This window comes from Chrysoperla carnea, chromosome 1, assembly GCF_905475395.1.
Source record: "Chrysoperla carnea chromosome 1, inChrCarn1.1, whole genome shotgun sequence".
Lineage (NCBI taxonomy): Eukaryota > Metazoa > Arthropoda > Insecta > Neuroptera > Chrysopidae > Chrysoperla > Chrysoperla carnea.
In genome coordinates, this window is record NC_058337.1 from 80,834,327 (window position 1) to 80,855,864 (window position 21,538).

The window sequence follows — 21,538 nt, forward strand, 5'->3', positions numbered from 1 at the left end:
CGGCAGAACAACGCATGCTCTGTGTAACACATTTTTACCAAAAAATCATTTTAATGGCTATCTCTTTCGCATTTCCAGTAGGAAATATCCATGTTTCTTGTTATTTTGCTTTAATAAAAGCTTATTCAAGTAAGAAACATAAAAAAAAACAATTTTTCCAATAACTATAAAAACAATTAAAATAAAGGCCAACAAAGATTTGTTTGTATCTGTTTATATAGCAAAACAGAATTTACCATGGTGTTCGTATGGCAAACACAGTAAATGACATTAAATTCTATGTCCTACCTCTCACAATGTTAGTTTTAAATGCTTATATTATGCGTATCTCTTGGCCGATTTTCATATTTTGTTTAGAAATGGAAAAACAAATCATCGATCAAGTGTTAATTTACTTAAATCATAAGATCCTAAAGTGTTAATTTACTTATATTCGAGAAAATTTTATTTTCTTTCCAAAAAAAATTATTATTTCACTTTTATTATTCTTGAATTAGTTTCTGTTTTTTCTATGTAAACATTTTTACGCAAAATAATGCGTTTTTCCGTAAAGCGATCCGTTGTGAATTAAATTTTTGAATGTGCTTGTCTAATGAACGTATAAATCACCAGAACGTAAACAGAACAGAGTAAACAGAATATACCAAAAAGTTAAGAAATGAAATTAAAAACTCTCCCAAATTATTTCTTTTAAATCATTCACAACAAAATTTTAGAAATGAAAAATGTCCAAAATTTGCGATGGTCTGTTTAAAAAATAGAATTTGAAAATATGCAGCCAAAGAGAAATATGGCGGAAGCGCCGTGAAAAATATGGCATCTTTTAACATCAATCTTTGAACTTCAAAATGATTGTTTCGAAAATTACGTTTTTTTTATTCAAAGTCAATTTCAAATGTTAAAAGTCAAGTTTTTTTACAGCTTTTTGGATATCTGAATTTAATTTGGAATATTTAACATTTAACAATACTATTTTAAAAATTATACTTAGAATTAAAGTAAAGAGCTAAAGCAAAAGTCGAAAGATAAAGATAATAATATAAAAATAATATTTGTAAAAATATTTCAAAACTAAGCACATTAAAAACAAGTCACTACTTAATGGCTAAAATGACTAAAGTAGAATCAAATTTTTAATTCAAGAAAGAATCGGAAGCTGTAATAATCTGAAAGATAAACGTTGTAAATTGTTCTTTAAAAATTTAGATGAAATATAAATATAGCATTACCAATGGCCTAGTACCAATTTGCTAGTTTGATACTGGACTTTTTCGGATAAATAAAGTTAATACATCGTCAGGTCTTTAAATCAAATAAACTTTAACATTAATTATGATTTCCATCTATTATTCTACTTATGTTTTCTTTAAAATGACATTGTCTCTGTTTGAAGGAAATTTACAACACAAAATATTAATTTCAGTAGTTAAATAATCGGGTAATAAATAAATATTATTACCATTGCCTTCTTATAAAAATAATAATGCTTGTGAATGGGACGACGGCTTAAAAAACAGATTCACTAAGTCAGACAAAATAGCACAACGTATTTTATAATATCCAAGCTCAGCATACAAATATACTCAATTTTTTCTCCTCTCTTTAGCGTTTTTTATTTAGTCTATTCAAGTCAGTTACACACACACACACACACACACATTAAAACCAGTCTATCCGTCTGACAGTCCGTCTATCTATCTGTCAGTCATGTCAGTCAGTGAGTTGTTGTATTTGTTTCGTACAGGGCCTATCCCAACATAACAAAAGTTATACCAATATGCGTATATAGGCCTTACTTACAAAATATGATATATATATGTATCTTTTTCTATCATATATTCTTATTAATTATATCTATCTCATATATGAATCCCCTTAATACACACACACACACATATATCAATCGTGTGTTGTCACACCACCCCGGTCCCTCCCCGTATACCCCTTCGCTCCGTGGTGGATATCGTATATGTCGTGCTAGAAAGCCCTCTGGTTGCTGATTCTATTTCGTTTCGTTGTGTCGTTGCAAACTGCTACGTATACGTTCGCACTCCTTCATAATATCACTACTTCCTCCCTGCAAGTGTGTGTGTGTATTTAATTCTCATTCTCCTCTTTTATTTCATATACGACGAATATATTTATACCGCCATATTGGTTTATATTGTGAAGTTCATTCACCTGCAGATTCAACCACCAGACGGGCACGTTTAGAGGTTCGTATATGTGTATGTATAAGAAATGTTTGTAAATGTGTAATTGAAATATGTATATTGCTGTATTATGTTTATAAGTATTATTTTATATCTACGGGATGATCAGAAAATGAGCAAAGGAACTCTGTTATCTTTTAATTAGCTAATAGTAATTTTCATCAGAGCCTCATCAATATGGTCCTATAATATCGCTAAGACCTAACGCCCCTGCTATAGTAAATAAAACATATGTAAGGCATACTAATAAAACCGCGATCTCATGTGCAAAAACGTGATCAGACGAACACAGAGAACTTTAGTCCAATTAACCTCAGTTCAGTTCAGTCATTATCAACAAGGTTTTTTTTTTTTTAAATTTATTGAAACACATTGAAAAAAAACTTGGATGAAAGCCAACCAGCCGAACAGGCTTGATTTCGCATAGGATTTTCAACCTGCAAAATATCAATCAATTAATAGAAAAATGGAATGAATATAAAAAATCTTTTGTTGTCTATCTTTTGTTTATTGACTTTTATAAGGCTTTTGACTCCATAAAACATAAACACATATGGCTAGCTCTGAAACATTTTAATATACCCCAAAAATACATAAATATTATTAAGAAAATGTAAAAACGTCCATCGGACAGGTAAAATTTGAAACAGTCGGACCGGGTTTTCCAATCCATTAAAACACTAAAGTGGTTTTGGGCGGTCATATAGCCAGCCAGGATGACAGACGAACGCTGGACGGTTTTTATCACTGTATGGACACTATATCACAATAAATGAGGGCGGAGATCATCCAATTAAAAGATTGAGGGGTGAAATTGTACAGTTTGCGGGACGTTAGTGGATGAGATTTGCAGCCGACAGATCCCAATGGAAATCTCTAGGGAAGGCCTTTGTCCAGCAGTTAGGATATTTTAGTATCTTATTATTATAATTAATCAAACAAATAGATCTGGACCAAGTCTCGATGGAAATTGACCCAAATTGAGGCAGCTTTACCACTTTCGATTGAGAAAATATCATATGAATTCGATTTGCCGGGTGTATACATGGATAGCTTCTAGACTTTCCTTCGTTAAACCGGCAGCCGTAACCCAACCCAGTCATAATAATTTTTTAGTATATAATTAACTTAACGTGCAATAGCTTTTTTTTGCAATTACTTAAATCTTGTAGATAAAACGTATAGTGCCTTAGCTAAGGGATTTTTTCATCCAACAATAATTTTTCTCATGCAACTCTTTAAACAATTTGGCATAGGTTTAATCACTCTAGCAAATGGACCAAGTAAGTGTGTGAATTTTGTAACAAAAAAAAAATGATTCCCTTTCTCTTGGGGTCATAAGTAATTCAGAAATAATGGCGCTTATTCTTTTCAAACGTGAATACCAACATTCCTGATGGCTTTCTTTAATATAACAAATACTTTGGAAATTTTGCACTCTTGGAAAACATTTTATCCAAGTAGTCGTTATTGACTAGATATGTTTATTGTATAAACGGCATAAGGACCAATTTGCGTAGCCAAAAGAAACCAACCTTTAAATAGTTACTTTAAAAGTAAACGTGATTGAGAATTACCGGAGTATTATGACAGTTTTTGTTACAAACCCTCAATTATATACCAATTAATGCACAGAAATATAAAAGAAATAAAAAAAAATATTTAGTTTGATTAATTAAAAATTAGATATTGTCAATGGACTGGCCAAAACTATTACTACAATATCCGTAGTTTCCATTGGTTTTAAATAAGGTATTTAGATAACTTTTTTTCCTCTTTATTTCCGATCAGCTGTACATGTCAGCGTACATAGTTGTATGCGTGCACATTTGGCTATAAGGTCTTTTACATACAAACATGCATATTGTATATGGATAGAATACTACCATAATTCTGACGTTTCTCTTATGAATATACTATACTTCTCTACACTGTTCTTATTCGCAATATTTGACTTTGTATTTGTGTGTATTTTGTAAACATAGAGTGATTAGAAACTTCTATTTTTGCAAATCATGTGTTCAAAATTTCATATTATTTACTTGTTTGATATACCAAAGGGCTAATATATATTAATGTTAGCAGGATGGTCATTATTGTGTATTCCCGAACAACTATATGGATGAATATCAACATGGATAATCCTACGACATGAAAAAGTTTAAATTGGGCTTGGAAGAAAATTTAAAATGATCCCTATTTATTTTAAAAACGTGAAAGTGACTTCCGTTTATTTGTTGCGCTTTTTGTTTATTTGTAACACTTTCACGCTAAATCTACTCAATGAAACTCACAAGTACAATATATAGCTCGCTCATACATCAAAATAAGACATGAGCTATTAAGCTAACATAATTAAAAAAATATTTTTTGGTACTTACTCCACTGTGCCATCTATGAACATCATTACAAAGCATAAATGGCTGTAAAAACAGTGAACGGAATACAATTCATGGCCATCTATTCAACCAGGGTTTGTGTAAAACAACCTGTGTAAAGCAATACATATTCTTATTTCAAGTGTTATGGAAAGGAGAAAATGAAAGCTGGGGAGGTGAAGGCTATAACGCGGTGGTCTTTACTTTTAAACCCAGCAAAGTATGCGGGTATCATGCTAGTTGAATCTAATTTTCAAAATCAATCGTCTTAACCCAAAATTTTTGCTTATTAGAGTATATAGTACAGTAATCATCCAAAAAATAATTTTCGGGTTTTTCATGTTTTAAATATCCCCGATCAAGTCTCCTTATTTTGGTGATAAGATGTAATTCATCTGTAAAAGATAGACTTAGAGTTTACGAAAAACCTTTATGTTTTGAAGTCTTTTTGGATCTATTTTTTGCTCTTTTAATATTGTATCTGTGCGTATTTAAATTAGGTGATTTTTTAAGTCTGAGATATTAGGAATGATGCTAGTCCTTGAATTGTCAATATTTAAACAAGTCACTATTTTTTTGGATATATTTTTTTATTCTCCTTATTGTTTCACAACATTTTCGCTTTTCATCATATGTTTCTCACATAATTTATCACAAGACTACAAGGTTCCCTGATCCTTCTGAATTCCTCAAAATTTATCCACTGAAACTGGGTAACATATTAAAAAGGTTTGTGTTACCCAGTTTTAGTAGGCAAAAATCTACAAAAGGAATTTAAACAATCATGAGCTGTTTTTGATTTGCCTGGGAAATTAATAATTTGTAAAATACTTTGATGGTAACATTCAGTAGCGGATTTAAGGGGACGTAAAAGACCAGTGCACCATAAAACAAGGACAAGTGAATTTATGAAAAATAGGAGAGAAAAAGATAAATTTGCATGCAAAGGCATGAGAAGGGCAAAGGACAAAGTTCATTAAGAAAGACTGCAGGAAAAAGGAGGAAGACAAATTTGCACAAAAAGAAAGACTTGATAAAGGGGCACGGAGTTCATTAAAGAAGACTAAAAGAGAAGGGGGAAATAGACAAATTGGTAGAAAAAGGAATCACAAAAGGGGCACCAAGTTGATTAATGAAGACTAAACAACAACAAAAAAACGGTGCTATGTATAGATTTTGCACAATGTGCTTTTTTACTTAAATACGCCACTGGTAATAACTTAATTTTCATGAAAAATGGAATAGAATACAATGGTTTCATCAATTACAAATTCGGAAAATTTATGATTCACAGTGGATACACATGGATTTTGAAGGACTTAACCTATTTTTTATGTTATGTGAACCAACTTAATAATCACACAAGTCACACACATATATGACATGAATGTGATATCTTACGCACTAGGACGACTTACGACTAAACTACCCAAGTCTCTCTCAAAATGTGAATAGTGAGTGAATTGTATGACTCTGTTTATGTTACGTACTTACATTCGTTCTTCTTGCATTTGGGAGACGAATACGTATGGACGAACGAACAGACAGACATACGAGTTGACTGACTAACGATTACGAACAAACAAACAAACAAACACACACACAATCTTACATAAGAGAGCGTGTGAGTTATACTATGTTTGTGCTACAAAAACGAACACATTGGGCTGGGTCTAGGTTGTGTGTATTATAATATGTTTCATGGTCTGTCAGCCTATATGACTCCCATATGATGATAGTGAATATGGTAGGTTATGGTTTGGAGTAGTAGTACCTGGTTACATTGATTCTTGTACCCAGTACACATATTATATGTGAAGTTGTGTGTTTTTAGAAGGTTTATTTATTGTGTATGTGATTGTGTTCGTACGTACGGACTGGTCATAAGAGAGAGGAATTGTGTGTGTGGCAAAAAAAAAAGGGAAAGAACAGGGGACTTTATTTCACTCACACATATGTTATATATATACGCTTTTTATTTTTGAAAAAATTTGTTTTATTTTATGTTAAAAAAAGAAACACCGTTTTGAAAATTTTTCAAACATTTTGTATAAGTTTGTTGTGTAATGAAAATAGTACCTAATTTGTTTCCATTTGAAAGGTTGTGTCAACCTACGTAAACTATGGGATATAAGGTGTTTCAAAATTGTATGGCAGTACTTAACGTGCTTATTCTTTAGCATACAATTTTTTCCCTTCCACTTTCCATAACATGTGTTTCAATGGCTTCATACCTTTTTCGATTCGGTATTCTTCTATTGGGAAAGGACGTTGCAAGATTAGATAGGAAAATGATTTTTTGTGAAACATTTAAACAGTGAACTATTATGTATATTATTAGCTCTAAATATATATGTAGTTTTGATCAATCGTAGCTCGAAAACTATACTCGTTAAAAATTTTTGCTGGCCGTGAGATTTTTTGACCAGAACGATCTGACGAACATTTTGAGGGTTAGTTTGAAAAAGTTTCACAGTAAGACATTTTCTAGTCATATACTAGACCTATAATATTTTCGTAGCTTTAATCGCCCGTAGCTCGAATACTACTCGTTAAAAGTTTTTGTGGCGATAAGAGCATTTGATCAGAATATTCTAAAAAACATTTTAGGGTGGTTAAAAAAAATTTGACAGAAAGCCATTTTCCTATCTAATCTTGTAGGCCAAGGTAGCGTCGAACGGCAGTTGCAACATAATTGTGTGCTTCTCCGTAGGCTAAAAGCAAACCTGAATATTGCTTTAAAAGTAAAAAAAGTTTTGGGGCTGCCTGTGATTGTAAAATATTGGACATCCACGGTAGGTATTCACTAGCCAAATACCTATCAATATTTAATTATTGTTTTCAAGTTTTCTATACCACGGCTCCTTGGTTAACATATTTTTTTATTATTTTTTTAGATTGCGAACACACACTTTAAATATTGTCGAGTAATTCTGAAACACTCTGTATACAGAGTATTGATTACCTAGATGAAACTCGTTGAGTAAAACAATCATCCAGAAGTTTTTTAGGGAAGTGCTTTTTTAAAAGTTCTGCGTTCAAGTAATAAATTGTTTACCTGTGTATAAATGGCGGAGTGTAACTTCCAAGCGACCTAAAGTCCGGCGACGTCAAGGAGGGCTTTGACGTTGTTTTTAAACAGCTCCAAATGGTTCATGGGGTAGTGGCCGGGGATGGGCCAACAATTTTTCGTTATCACAACGAACCCTATGGTCTATGTGTGTCTCATCCCAGGACGGCCACTCTAACTTAGCCCAACCTAACTTACAAGCGAATTTACTGATTGCAACTGAGTATTTTTCCTTCGTTCAAACAATATTAACTTAATTAATTTATTATCATAGTGGCTATCATAAAAGCAGGCGAGTTGGAAAATGCATTGAGCAAAATTTTTGTTTTGTTGCGAAATTAAATTTGATATGGTTAACGAAAACATTATATTATTATATCCAAGATATATTTTGGTTAAGCTTTACTTTAGACGAAATCAAAAAAAATCAAAACTATTTAAATTAATTACCTAGAAATTCATTTATTATTGATTATAATTTAATAATACATTATCTTTAATTTAGAAATTTTCTATTAGTCCAACTACTGATCGATTACCTAAATTAGATTTTTTATCTTTCAAAACTGTGTTTCGAATAGTTCTAAACAACTTTCTTTAAATGACAACTCGTTAAAATAATTCTATCCTTTTGACCCCTAAAATTTCAACTTTTTAACCCAGTAAATTTTGTAATATGGTTACAAATACAGCACATCGGATATTGAACAAAATTATATATACAATTATTCTTTTTTGTTTTCGGATGAAAACGTATATATTCTTTTTAATTTTCTACAAAGTAAAATTTCCTTTGATAGGTGTCGATATAAATACTAGTAATGAAATTCCTTCTAATATATTGATGTAAAACAAGATATGGAAAAAGCAACAGAAAAGGATGAAAATATATTCACAGGTCAACACCATATGAAATCGAAGACATTAATTTTAAGTTTTAGCAGTTAACTTTTCTGTAATGCCTATGCAATTTGACTGGCTGAAACTTTATTAAAATAAAGCTTGTAACCATCGTTTGTCACAAAAAGAGTAGAAATAAAGGAGAATTAAACCCAGAGTCAACTTTCATCCCACTCAAAACCCAGAGGTTTTGAGTGGGACCATATTCGTATGGCACTTGTATTAAGTTCACATATCGGACTTCGGTGGCGCTGATTATATCTCACAAACATAGCGTATAATAGTTATAGTATATATGCAATTCCGCATAACCTTTTCCCCTGTTCGTGAGATACAACCAGCGCCGCCAAATTCACATAAGAGCCGAACGAATTTTGTCCCATCGAATGCATTGCCCGAGTCAACTTTCCGTTATTTCTAGTCTTTTTGGTATGTTGTTAATACAAAAAACCATTGCTAGTAAGTTGAGCCAGGTTGAAATGGCTATATCTGCATCAATTTTTCAGTATAATATTTAACAGGAAATTTAATATACTTTCTTTTGTCTGAAGCAATCCCTATTTCTTTATCTGCCTCAATAAAAGATACAGGCAAAAAAGCAAAAAACCACAAAGAAATCGAAATTTTGTCATTTGTTTTCCTGTTTGTTTTTTTAATTTTTAAAATATATTAATCCGTTGTAAAATTTGGTTTTTAACTTAAAATTTTAAAAATTTCTCGAAACTCCTTAGTTAACGAGATATTTGAGAAAAACCAAAGAGGGCCCTTATCTTCAATTTCCACCCTCTTATTTAATAGCTCTTTATTTTTTCCTCTTTAATAGCCCATTGAACGATTATTGCCATAAAAACCTGTGTAGCCCCTTAGTTCCTAAGGGGCTTCTATATGATATTCTAGATGACACAACAAATAGCCTATACATTAAAAGATTAAAAAAATCGGGAATGAGCAAATAGAATAAAGAAGATAGAGGTTTGTAACATAACTTTTTAATTTGCAAATATACAGGTCGTGTGAGTATTTTACACCGTCATTTCTTGAATCCATCAATTCATCACGTAACAAAAAGGAAAATTGCAACATTATTATCTCACTATCAAAATTTATGCTCAAAACAGTACATTTAAATTTTTGATGAAAATCATAATTTCATTTAAAATAATAATTTTCACTATATATTATTACTATATTATAGTTTTTCATTAAATGATAAAAAAACATTACGTTGCCTACTGTAAACAACCTAAAAAACGCATTCATGACCATGCACAACCACCCAGTTAACAATAACAATAACAATACATGCAATTTAAAAAGAACAATAATTTATATGCAAAAGTTTAATTAGTTAAAAGTAAAATATTCCTACCTTTTTCGTTTTTAGGGAGTTTGAGTTAAAGAGTATGCTTTAATGCTATACGATCACGGTAATGACTATCTTATCAAATTAATTTATTAGCAAGTTATTGATTTCTTTATCTTAGCTTGCAAGGAATGGCACAGAGCGGTCATCCAATCACAACTAAACGTGTATGATGTACTATTTGGAAACTGCCAACTCCTGTACGAAACCAGCATTATAAAGACAATTATTAAACGAAAAAAAAAAAACGTGCTGCAAGATCATCGCCCAGGTCTCTACACATGATATTGTAGCGGCTATTACGGACACTGGCTAAGAAGTAAGCATGTTGAACGCTTGAGCCTAGTTTTACACGACGGCTATCAGTAGGAAGTAGGAAGTAGGAAAAGTGGATGACTCTTCTTTACTGTCACTCTCTAGCTCTTTCCATTAGAATATTGCAGCATTTAGGTCAGCCATTATTAGGCGGTCTATCGTAAGTCAAATCTGAAAATATTCGACTTGATCAAAGCGTTCATGCTACTAAGCATCTTGCAACTTTTTTGTGGCAATTTTTGAGTAGCAAACGTTAAAAACAAACAAATGTTAAATTCCGTATTTTCACAATTTTAAGTGAGTTTTTGCTTTCCGATTTTGACTATTTTATAGCAAATCGATTAATTATTGATTAAATAATTCTTTTTGAAGGGGATAAAATATGAAATCTTTAGGTTTAAAGTTTAAAAATTGTTGGTGATTGACTAAATTATTGTCTTTTGGTACATACCGTGTTCGTATTACTTTTAAAATTTACTTAAAACAAAAAGTCCATTACGCGTATGTTCAATGTGTATGTATTTTATTTATATACAAACAAAATGTATATATTTATACACAAACCCTCTAATTCGGGGTGATTTATTAGTTTTAGGGGTAAAAATTATTGCATGAAATTTAAAAGTAATACATTATTACTTGTTTATTAAAAAAATCATATAATTATTAAAAAAATTATATATTAAAGGGGACACCCGGGTTTGAACCAGGGACCTCTCGATCTGCAGTCGAATGCTCTACCACTGAGCTATATCCCCATGTTAGGATTAAAATTAATTACTTTATAAAATTTTTTGCAGTTACGTATCGAGATGATCAACTACGAACGGCATCCCAGATTATTTGAAGGTAAAGAGAAAAATTACCAGCACTTCTGTTATACGTAATGGATTTCGGCTGGTTAGGATTTATAAGTATAAAAAAAAAGACGAATCTAATAAGTGAGGGATTCTAAATCCTATACTCGTAATTTCAGAAAATTAAGAAAATTAAGGGAAATATATATTAAACAAGAAAGAGCGAATGGTATTTTTGAAATCACGATCTTCAAATATGGAAAACATTTGCTTTACATTATTACACTGAAAAATGGTTCAGACTATAAAAAAATGTTTATTGCGCTAAGAAATTTTTTTTCCACATCCAAATTTTAAGAAATTGTTTTTGACACAAGCAAATTTCTTCGCGCTTCGAGATAATAATCTGTGTAGGTGTGCAGAAGTAAATAATTTAAAGTCAATGTTATCACAGGGGGTTAATGATGCCGGTCAGGCATTGAACCATAACTTGAAATCAAAATGATGATATGTACCTTGATGACTTTATTTGGAGTAGTGTAGAATTTTGTGAATGAACTATATCTTTTACGCTAGCAATGTTACATGCAAGGTTTTTTTCCATTTCAAAACAAAAATATTTTTTTAAACAATTATCTTTTTTTTGTTGAATTTAATTGAGAAAAGAAATATTTATTACATTAATTAATAATATATTTCATTGCATTAAATTAAATTTATAAAAAAAGACAAAATATTCAAGTTTAAAATATATAAAAAAAAAAAAAAAAAAACATAAAAATTAAAAATAATTACACAATGTAAAATTCTAATTAAAAATGTAAATAATTAATGAGAATAATAATTATTTTTATAAAAATTATATTATATATGAAAAAAAAAATTAATATAAAAGAAGAAAAAAATTTTTATTCTTCTCTGTGTGCATAGTAGCAATAATATATTATGTGCAGCAATGGTGTGATGATTATTATTGGTAATTGGAGTAATAATAAAATATGTAGAGAAGAACCCTTCTTTTTATATATTTTACAAACTCTACGCAGCAGCAGTTTACCAAACCGAAACAGAACTTGAAAAATTATGCTTAAAAAATATTTTACAAAATTAATTTAAATATTTTATATTATAATAATATTTTTACGAAAACATTATAGTTTGTCGTGTACAAAATGTCTATTACTTCGTTAACATTGTATGCAGACTAGACTCTCATGTCATGGGTATGGTTTGATAGTATATTTTTCCTATTGAGTATATCTTTCCTATTTATTTAATGGAGATTCCTAAACATTGAAATTTTTCGATTTTCTTTTCTAGAAAATGCAGATAAAGACTCCTTATACAATGAGAAAAATTTATGAAATCGTGACAACTCCGCATGGAGTGGACTAATTCGAAGTTGAGTCAATAAAATTATGATTCACACAAGTCTGTCGAAATCGAAGCAACCATGTAGCTTTTTTTAAACCAACTGCGCGAGGGAATTGAAGTTTAGTTTTACGTGGAGTTCGGTTAGTTAGTTAGGTGGAATTGTAGTTAGGTGGAATGAATAAATTCAATAATTGACCTGGTTTTTTTGGATCAATGAGTATAATTAAAATATATTTTGATTTAAAATAAGTATAATTGCAATAATTCCTGCAGTATAACAATTTTCTGCGTCAGGGAATTGAGTAAGCGTCGACGCAAGTTTCGCCGTATATAACTCCACCGCGCAGTTGAGACAACAGAAAATCATTCAACTCAAAATATCTTTTTTCTCAGTGTTCATCCGCTGATCAGCATGATAGATTCAAAACGTAAGAATTAAGTCAAAATATAAGATTGTTCGAAACAAAAATATAATTACAGACGTAGGCAGACATGAAGAAGTAAAGAGGATGAATTGACTAAATACAGAGCAAGTAATGTGCAGACAAAAAGTAGATGATAAAATAAAATTAATTTTGGAAATAAAGTGATTACACTGCCAATTTGTTTTAGAGATTTAAAAGATTTCGCTTATCACTATTGATATGACAACAATGCATTTAAAAGATTTCGCTTATCAAAAAATCTCGATTATCACTATTGATATGACAACAATGGATCTTTCATAGTTTATTTGCCTTGAACCTCACACCCACAATAAAATTTTATCTGTATCATTTTATTGTAAACAATTTTGAACTGTTTTCAATCTTCTTTATCCATTTTAAAATATGTTTGATTTTTATAAAATTCATGGTATTGTAAGTATTTTATCATTGCTATAGCAACAATTGACGGCAATCCATCATAATATTGAGTATTGACCAATACTATAAACCAAGGTACATAAAAGTATTTGCCGCATATAAATTTTATATATTTTTATGTACTGTGGCAATGTTTTGACTGTTTCCTTTTGTGTTTATTTGTTATAACGATAATAATCTTTGAACAAGTTTTTATTATTTAAAAACTTTTTTTTCATTTTATAATAAATTTTATGTTCAACATTTTTTTTATAGATCTTTATACAGGGAGGCCTTTTTTAAATTCGTTATAAACGATGCGAATATAAAACAAAAGAAATGCATCGACTATTTGTAATTTCTGCTCAATGCTATACAGTACTCCTGTACGTATACAATGTTTCTTGAAGTATGTATGCTATTTGGTAGAGTTGAAAAAAAGGAAACTACAATATCGATATATCGCATTATGGTAAAATAACCCATTTTCAATTTCAAATTTATCAAATAGATAATGATTTGAAGTAGATTTCTTCAGTGTCTGCTGGGACAGAATTAAATTGATCTTAGCTTAAAGATCAATTCACAAGAAATTCTTAAAATGTTTTGAAGTTTCCTAGACTTTTATGTTTTCTATGGTTCTAAAAGCTAATAAACTTTAGAAGTAAACAAATATGTTTCACAAACTGTCAAAAACATATATTGGATTAAGATTCGCGAAGACTCATAGTAATCAAAACGTAAATTAGAAGTTTTCAGTTTTGTTCCACCTAACAACTAAAGACTACTTAGGATTTAAGTGAAAATATCACTGGTGTAATAGTACATGAGTCAGCTAAAAATTTGGTCAATGATTTCCTCTCAAGCGATAATTAGTGGAATACATCAGGGAATAGTAGAATAAAGCCTCGAGAACGTCAGTTGTGATTCCATTGGGGTGGGGGGGTAGTGGTAAAGTGACGGTAGTCTAAGGGTAGTCTAAGGCATCAGCTAACGGCCTTTGTACCGAGATACAGCCAGCTGACATACATATTTATCCACAGTGGCATATAAGCTATCATCAGGTAAATTTTTAGTTGAGAATTAACTGGAGGGGGGGGAGTATAGAGGAAACGGGACCCTCTTTTCCACTGGAACATATTTAAATTGGAAGTAGCTACGTCACTGATCCAGTGCTTAATTTTATTGTTATTATTAAAATATAATTATGCCTTGACCTATCACAAAATATTATTATTAATACATTTTTAGTGGTTTATATTTTTATTATTTACTTCAATTTGGTAGCTATAAATACCTGTTGTATCGTACACTAATAGTACCTATGGTATATACATTTATAATCATTCAACCTTGACTTACAATCTAAATTTCATATACTTATAATAATGCAATCATATTGGATCTTTACCTCTTAGTTTTTGCAAACAAAGTAAAATTTTGGTGGTATACAGAATTTGATGAGATAGTATCCAATAATGAAAAGCTTACATCTCTGACGTGAACACAACATAAAAATTTTTAACCTTTTGTGCTTGGAAAAACAATGATTTCAAATGTTTCCAAAACTATTTAAAATAAAAAAGTAACATGAAATTCTCTGTAAAAAGTTCCTTATCAAAATTATTTTTCATAGAATTGGAGAAAAACACGAATCAAACAAATTGTATGGTTTTTGTCCGATTACAAAAACGCACATATCTTGAAAGTAAAAATTGCCCGGAAATGGAATGTAAACCAAATTCAAGAAGAGCTTTATAATGAATATAATTTAATTTAAAAATCTTTTTTCAAGATATGAGCGTACGCGATGATAGCGTCCTGTGATTGTCACCAAAAGTTTTCTGGTAGTAATCTGTTACTCTGGTCTGGTAGTAAAGTAATCTGTTTTAAACGACTGTAGTATAATACTTAATAGTATATTATTAAAAAATTGTTGTGACTGTCTGAACATTTGTGTGTTTGCTCCAAATATTTTATTAAAATATAACTCTATAAACGTTAGTTAGAGATTGAGGTATTTGCATGTACTTATAGATTCCCGCTCTTTTTCTATTTGATACCCAATTTTGGTTTATACATCAAGAACAGATAAAAATATATGGTGCATAGTTACGTTTGGAAAAAAAAAACAAAATAAGTTTGTAACTAATCATGTTTTTCATTTTTAAAGCTACAAAAAAGTTTACGTAAAATATTCGAAACAAAAGAAAATTGTTTTCAACACAATTTTACAAGCTGTGTTTAAGTTTATAGGTAAATGAAATGGAATTTCTCAATCCAGTTTCCATCGTTTTCCAAACATTTGAAATTTTACAGATTTAAGAAAAATATTTAGCAAGAGTATAATATTAAAAATGCCCGAAAATTTGCCAATTTGTTAAATATTTTTTTGTAAAATTTGCAATATTTGAGGAGGTGGAAGCTGGACAAAATGAGCGGTAGCGTTGCTAAATAATATTCAGTTTCTATCAATTACTTCAAGGATTCAAGTTAAAAGAAATTTCTAAAACACGTTTTAGTGGAATGTGTACTAAATTGTAACAAATAATGTGATAAATTTACTATTTAATTAATTGAATAAATTTCACGTCAATTATTTTTATAATGGAAGACATTCTTTCCAGTTGTTAAACGATCACAAAAAATAAATTAAGCTTGGGACGCTTATATTGCAAATGTTCAAGAAATTCGAATGGTTATTTTATTTTTATTATTTTATTAAATGTTATTCTTATAGCCTTAAGGTGGTGACTTAATTTTTATTTTTATTTTTGGTATATTTTGTAAGTATACTTACTTATATAATGTCGGGGCTTATTTATTTTTTGTTTTTAGTAATTTCAAAAGTATATTTTGCATTTGTTAGACTATTAGTATCTATTATCAAACATAATCTCTAGGATATTTAATAATAGATCTCTAGGATATTTCCAAATATATTTCGATTTTTGCCCCAATTTCCTATACCGGTCGTATATAATCGTATATAATAATCGTATAGGTCGTATATAATGTTCCAATTTAGCTACGAGTAGCATACACTATTTATAAGAGAACCTAATTATGATTAGCAAATTTCATGCTGATGATGACTATTGATATAATACAAAATTGATCTAAAAAATTGGGGAAAAATCGAAATTTAAGTAGGTTTGAGTGATTGAAAAATCAAAAAATATTTGTAACGCCTTTAGAACATTCTCTTCTGTCATTATTGCATTGTCATCGAATACACAAACTCTGTGACTTTCATCAGAAAGCATCTTATGGTCTGGAGCAAATATGAGGAGGTGAAAGTGTATAAGATTTTTGTCAATCATACATTTTGCAATGGTGATTTTAATCCTTTTTTGGGGAAAAAAACTCATATTTCTCTTATTAACATTTAATTTTCACATACAAGCTTCTTTTTTTTTTTAATTATACTGCGTTTATAACTTTTAGGTCATTACGCAGTGTAAGTGTAATACATTAGATTAGTAGGTATTTTACATTTCGATAGTAATTTGGCTTCAAATAGATACGTTCCATTGGATTGAGATATTATTTGTATTTTGATTATTGAGATTATTCATAATTAGAACATGAGAAGTTAATCGTTATTATTCGTCGGAGGTGATATCGATATCAGAAGGGTTGATAATTTCTACTAATTTGTGAATTAGTTTGGTTAATTGCGATTTATACATGTTTTGAACTGGATTATATAGAGCAAGAGCCTAAATGGCCGAGCGGTCTAAGGCGCTAGTTTTAGAACGTAGGATTATTTAGACTTAGGTTGCGGGTTTAAAACCAGGCAGCGGCAGTGTGAACAAATTATAATTAATGGGAGTGCAGATAAGAACGAAGTAACCGACTCCGCCCACATCAAAAATGTAATTGTATATGTTTGTAATTGAATAAATAAAGATTAACAAAAAATGATGTGGGTGGCCTCTGTCACACAGAGGCCACCGTCACAAAAACGGAGGTTAAATCCCCATTATTATATATAGAGCAAGTTAAATGAAAGCTTGTAAAAACCCATGCATTTTTCTTTACCATGAACTTTTTATGTCATATAATATCATATTTTCTTCATGGTCATATAATCTTACTAATTATACTTGGTTGAAGTTTAACATGCAAATGGCCATAGTTCCAGGTTAGAGTGAAAAACAAAAACTCTTAAATCAAAAACAAATAAAATAAAATAAATGTTTTTATTAAGTATAATTTTTATTAACAATATTTTTTATTTTGATTTAATTGTGGTTTTGGTAACATATATTCTATAAATCAACGTCATTTTGATATGTTATACGATCTGTTTGAATACCATTATATTATAATGGCATGGCATGGTATGGCGGTCTAGTATAAGAATTTAGGTATACAAAGACAGACAGCCATCTTTAAGACACATCTAATATATTATATTAGTTTATACTTATTATATGTGTATACAAGTATTAGTAACATTAGAAAGAAAGACCCACCTACTTACAAAAAAAACTGACTAAACAACATTTGTTAGAATACTAAATGAGTGTTGTTTGTGGACCATGTTATTTAATCATATTTAGGAAGCCATTTTTATATAATTTATGTGTTTTTAATTTAAATTTATATTTTAGACATCATTTTGAATTTATCTAACTAATTTTTTTAATATGTCATTAAAGAATGCATTATATGTATTTACTTTACTTAAAGTATTTCGCACTAATATAGTACTTGGGTCTCGGTCCAATTGGATCATATTGCGAGATTTTGCTGATCTTGGTGACGTGACAAATACATAATTATTCAGACAAGATATATTCAAAAATATTTTTCAAAAAAATTTTTTATGGAGTTTGAGTGTGAATGCACACTCACAATCGAGTACAAATGTGGTTTAGTATATTTTCATGACATTCTAACGTCCATAACCCAAAAAGGTTTGCATCACCGTCTATTGGAAATTAAATCAGGATGGCAAGATTTACAAAATTCAAATTTCAACATTATGAGCAATTTTGACCGAGATATATTCCTGTATGATTAGTGCAGGATCAGTGCTGGATTACCCATTAGGCCGGACTAGGCCATGGCCTAGGGCCCTCGACGGGCAGGGGCCCCCACGAAAATCTGATATGATTATTTTTGAACAAAAATTTTCAATTTCAAGTTATATTTCAAGTTTTTTGTTCATTTTATTTCGTTTATAACCTTGGAATGATATGAATAGGCAGTACGAATGCTATGAATACACAAATAACGATTAATTTTACAATTATTCAAAAAAGAGGGGCCCCAAAATTTTATTGGCCTAGGGCCCCCGATGGGCTTAATCCGGCACTGTGCAGGATCCTTTGTAAAAGAATCTTGAGTATCTACCTAATTTTTTTTAATGTTATTTAAATATTTATATAAAAAATTTTTCGTGATTTTTTATTCATCTATCAGCAAATGTGACATGGCTTAGTTTATTAAAATTAATCGTTTAAAATGTGCAAGGCTTCGAAATATCGATTATGAAAAATTCTTTTTAATACATGGCTTTTCAATGGAATAATATGTCATGGATCTATCGGATCTACAAAAATAAAGTTCAAAAAGTAGTATTAATTTTCTTTCCAGTATTCTTAGTAGGTAGAATTTTCGTAACTTAGTAATTCATCCTTTTACAATAAAGTTGTGTTTTTATAGGTTCATATCTTTGAGTTAGTAATTCATCTTTTTATAATAAAGTTGTGTTTTTATAGGTTCATATCTTTGAGTTAGCAATACTTGTTTGTCTTATAACCCATTTGACAGCAGACAGTTGCTTTGTGTTAAGTTTGCTTTGTCGTTTCATAATGAATAGACTCAAATCAGAGCAATGCTTGAAAATTATAGAAATTTATTATTTTTATGGAAATTTTTATTAATTTCACGTATTGGATCTCTTAATTGGCCTCCAAGATCATGCGATCTAATCCCATTAGATTATTTGGTGTAAAAAGTGTGTGAAAATTTAACATCCTGGTTCCAGTATCTTCATAATATTCGAACATTAATGACATAAAATTATCTTCCCAATAAAAACAGTTTTTTTTTATATTAAAAATATTTTTCTTTGTTCGAAGCTGTTATCCTCTAAAAACATCTGTTGCTTATCACGTACGAACGTATTCTCTGTAGTTTCACAAAATTTAGTTATTAAAAGTTGAAACACGTATCCAGTAAACACATAATTTAGTCGACTATATACATATATGTACTTCTTCCCAACGCTTCCACCAAATTTTTAGAATAAATTATAGAGAAAATATTCGAAAAGATAGAACGAAAAATTTTTTAAATGTGATTAAATTAAGTTTATTACCGCTAAACGTAAAAACGGTTAAATTAAAGTTTATCAGCGAAACTGGCGGTTAGCTGCTAATATTTAAATAAAAATATCTAAAATTTTTAAAGTTTAATGAGCCTTAACGAAAAGACGTATGATTAAAGACTAATCAAAATGCAGCATATTTAGAACAAAATTAACATACTTTAACTTTTAAGTAATAGTTATTTAGTTAATGCAATAATGGGTATAATATTTAAGTCATTTATTTTTAAGTACCAATAACGTAGGTACATTAAATATTCAATATTTACTTTTTAGTAATAATTACTATGTACTACTTATAAATTTAATGTCCATTAATAATAGGTTTCTAAATATTATATGTATTCAATTTTAACGGTACCATTTGATTTTGTATAAGTAGGCACTTTGTGAAGTTCAATATTCGTTTTAAATTTTTATTTTAAATAAATAATAACAAATAATTACAGGGTAGTTCAATAAGATGTTACCATTTAGGTAGTTGTACATAATTTTCAACTTGTTCGTTGCCGACTAAATATGGCCACTTTACTGAGTTAAGAAGCAAGAAAATTTGTCATCTCAGCCTGCAGAGTTTTAAGCCTCTCCTCAAAATATTAATATGTTTCAAAGTTAGTAGAAATCGAAAATTTGAACACAAATTATAAATGCAAATATCAATTTATCCACAAGTCGACAATAAATCTAGAAGAGTTATGATTATATTCATTGGAGACAACTTTTCTGAATATATCCGTCAGTGTAAAAAATATCTAAAGGTACTTATATTTCGTATTCGTTGGCGATAAAGAAGGCTGTTATGACTAATTTGCAGCTCTTTACATGTTAATGTTATAGAAAATGTCAAATTAAAATTATTGAAAAATGCTAATTAATTAAACTTAATGCATTAAAAATTGTGAAAATAAGAAATCAATTTGCACAAATATTATTTTTCAAATGTAAATTATCATAATTATTTATTTAAATTTGTGAGACAATAATATTAAATTTTGAATGTAAGTCATAAATGCAATCCATACAATTATACATGCATCCATAAAATCCTATAATTAAAGTATTGTATCGTTACCATGGAAACGGTTCCAATAAAACTCACGCGCGGTGCGAATACTCTTGACCTAAATTTATTATATATTTAATTTATTTTTCATAAAACAAATTTTCAATATGGTGTTGACTAATTGGACACACTGTATATTCATTATTAGGAACGATATTTTGTATGTACCTTTTCTACGGAATTCTGAAAATTTATTCAAATACTTACATTTATTAAATTTGTTATTAAATACTTTCAAGGTTTTTAAATCAATAGAATGACATACAATTGTTTTGAAATTCATTGAGTGTGGGAGATATTTGAAAATACTTTTTTTTTATTTCGAAATATTTAATTCATAATTTGTAAAAATATCCAAAGTTTAACTAATTATTATTTTTATGGAAGTATAATTTTATAAATAATACTTATATGTATAATAGTTAACGTATATTCTAGAGACGATATCTTTGAGAATGATCTATTAAAAATTAAAAAATTTGGGAATATAATTAAATAGGTATTTATCTTAGCAATTAGGAGGCGTCCATTAATTACGTTAGGCATTTTTAAGGATTTTTTACCCCCCCATTTATTTTTTAAAGAGTATTTCTTTGAAATGTCGTCTGTAACTGCAGTCGTGACACGTTTAAGCATTTCGAGTGGTATTTGGCGAATAACGTAACTAATGTTGGCTGCCATGGCACCGATAGAAAAAATTAAGGGGTGTGATGTCACAGGATCTAAGTGACTTTTCGGGGTGATTTATCCGATTAAAATCGCATCTTTTGTTTGAACCAAAGCAAATACTGTTCAAAGAAGTATTAATGAAAGACGTTCTATAGACCCATCATTGATGATATTTTCTCTATTTTGACATATACAAAGTAACCATTTA

The 21,538-nt window shown here is 29.6% G+C and overlaps 1 non-coding gene across 1 annotated transcript; it reads right to left on the bottom strand.

Moving 5' to 3' along the window:
- Nucleotides 1–10,925: 10,925 nt before the first annotated feature.
- Nucleotides 10,926–10,997, bottom strand: Trnac-gca. Its single transcript has one exon. It is a non-coding gene; the product is annotated as a tRNA-Cys (tRNA).
- Between the last annotated feature and the right edge of the window lie 10,541 nt (nt 10,998–21,538).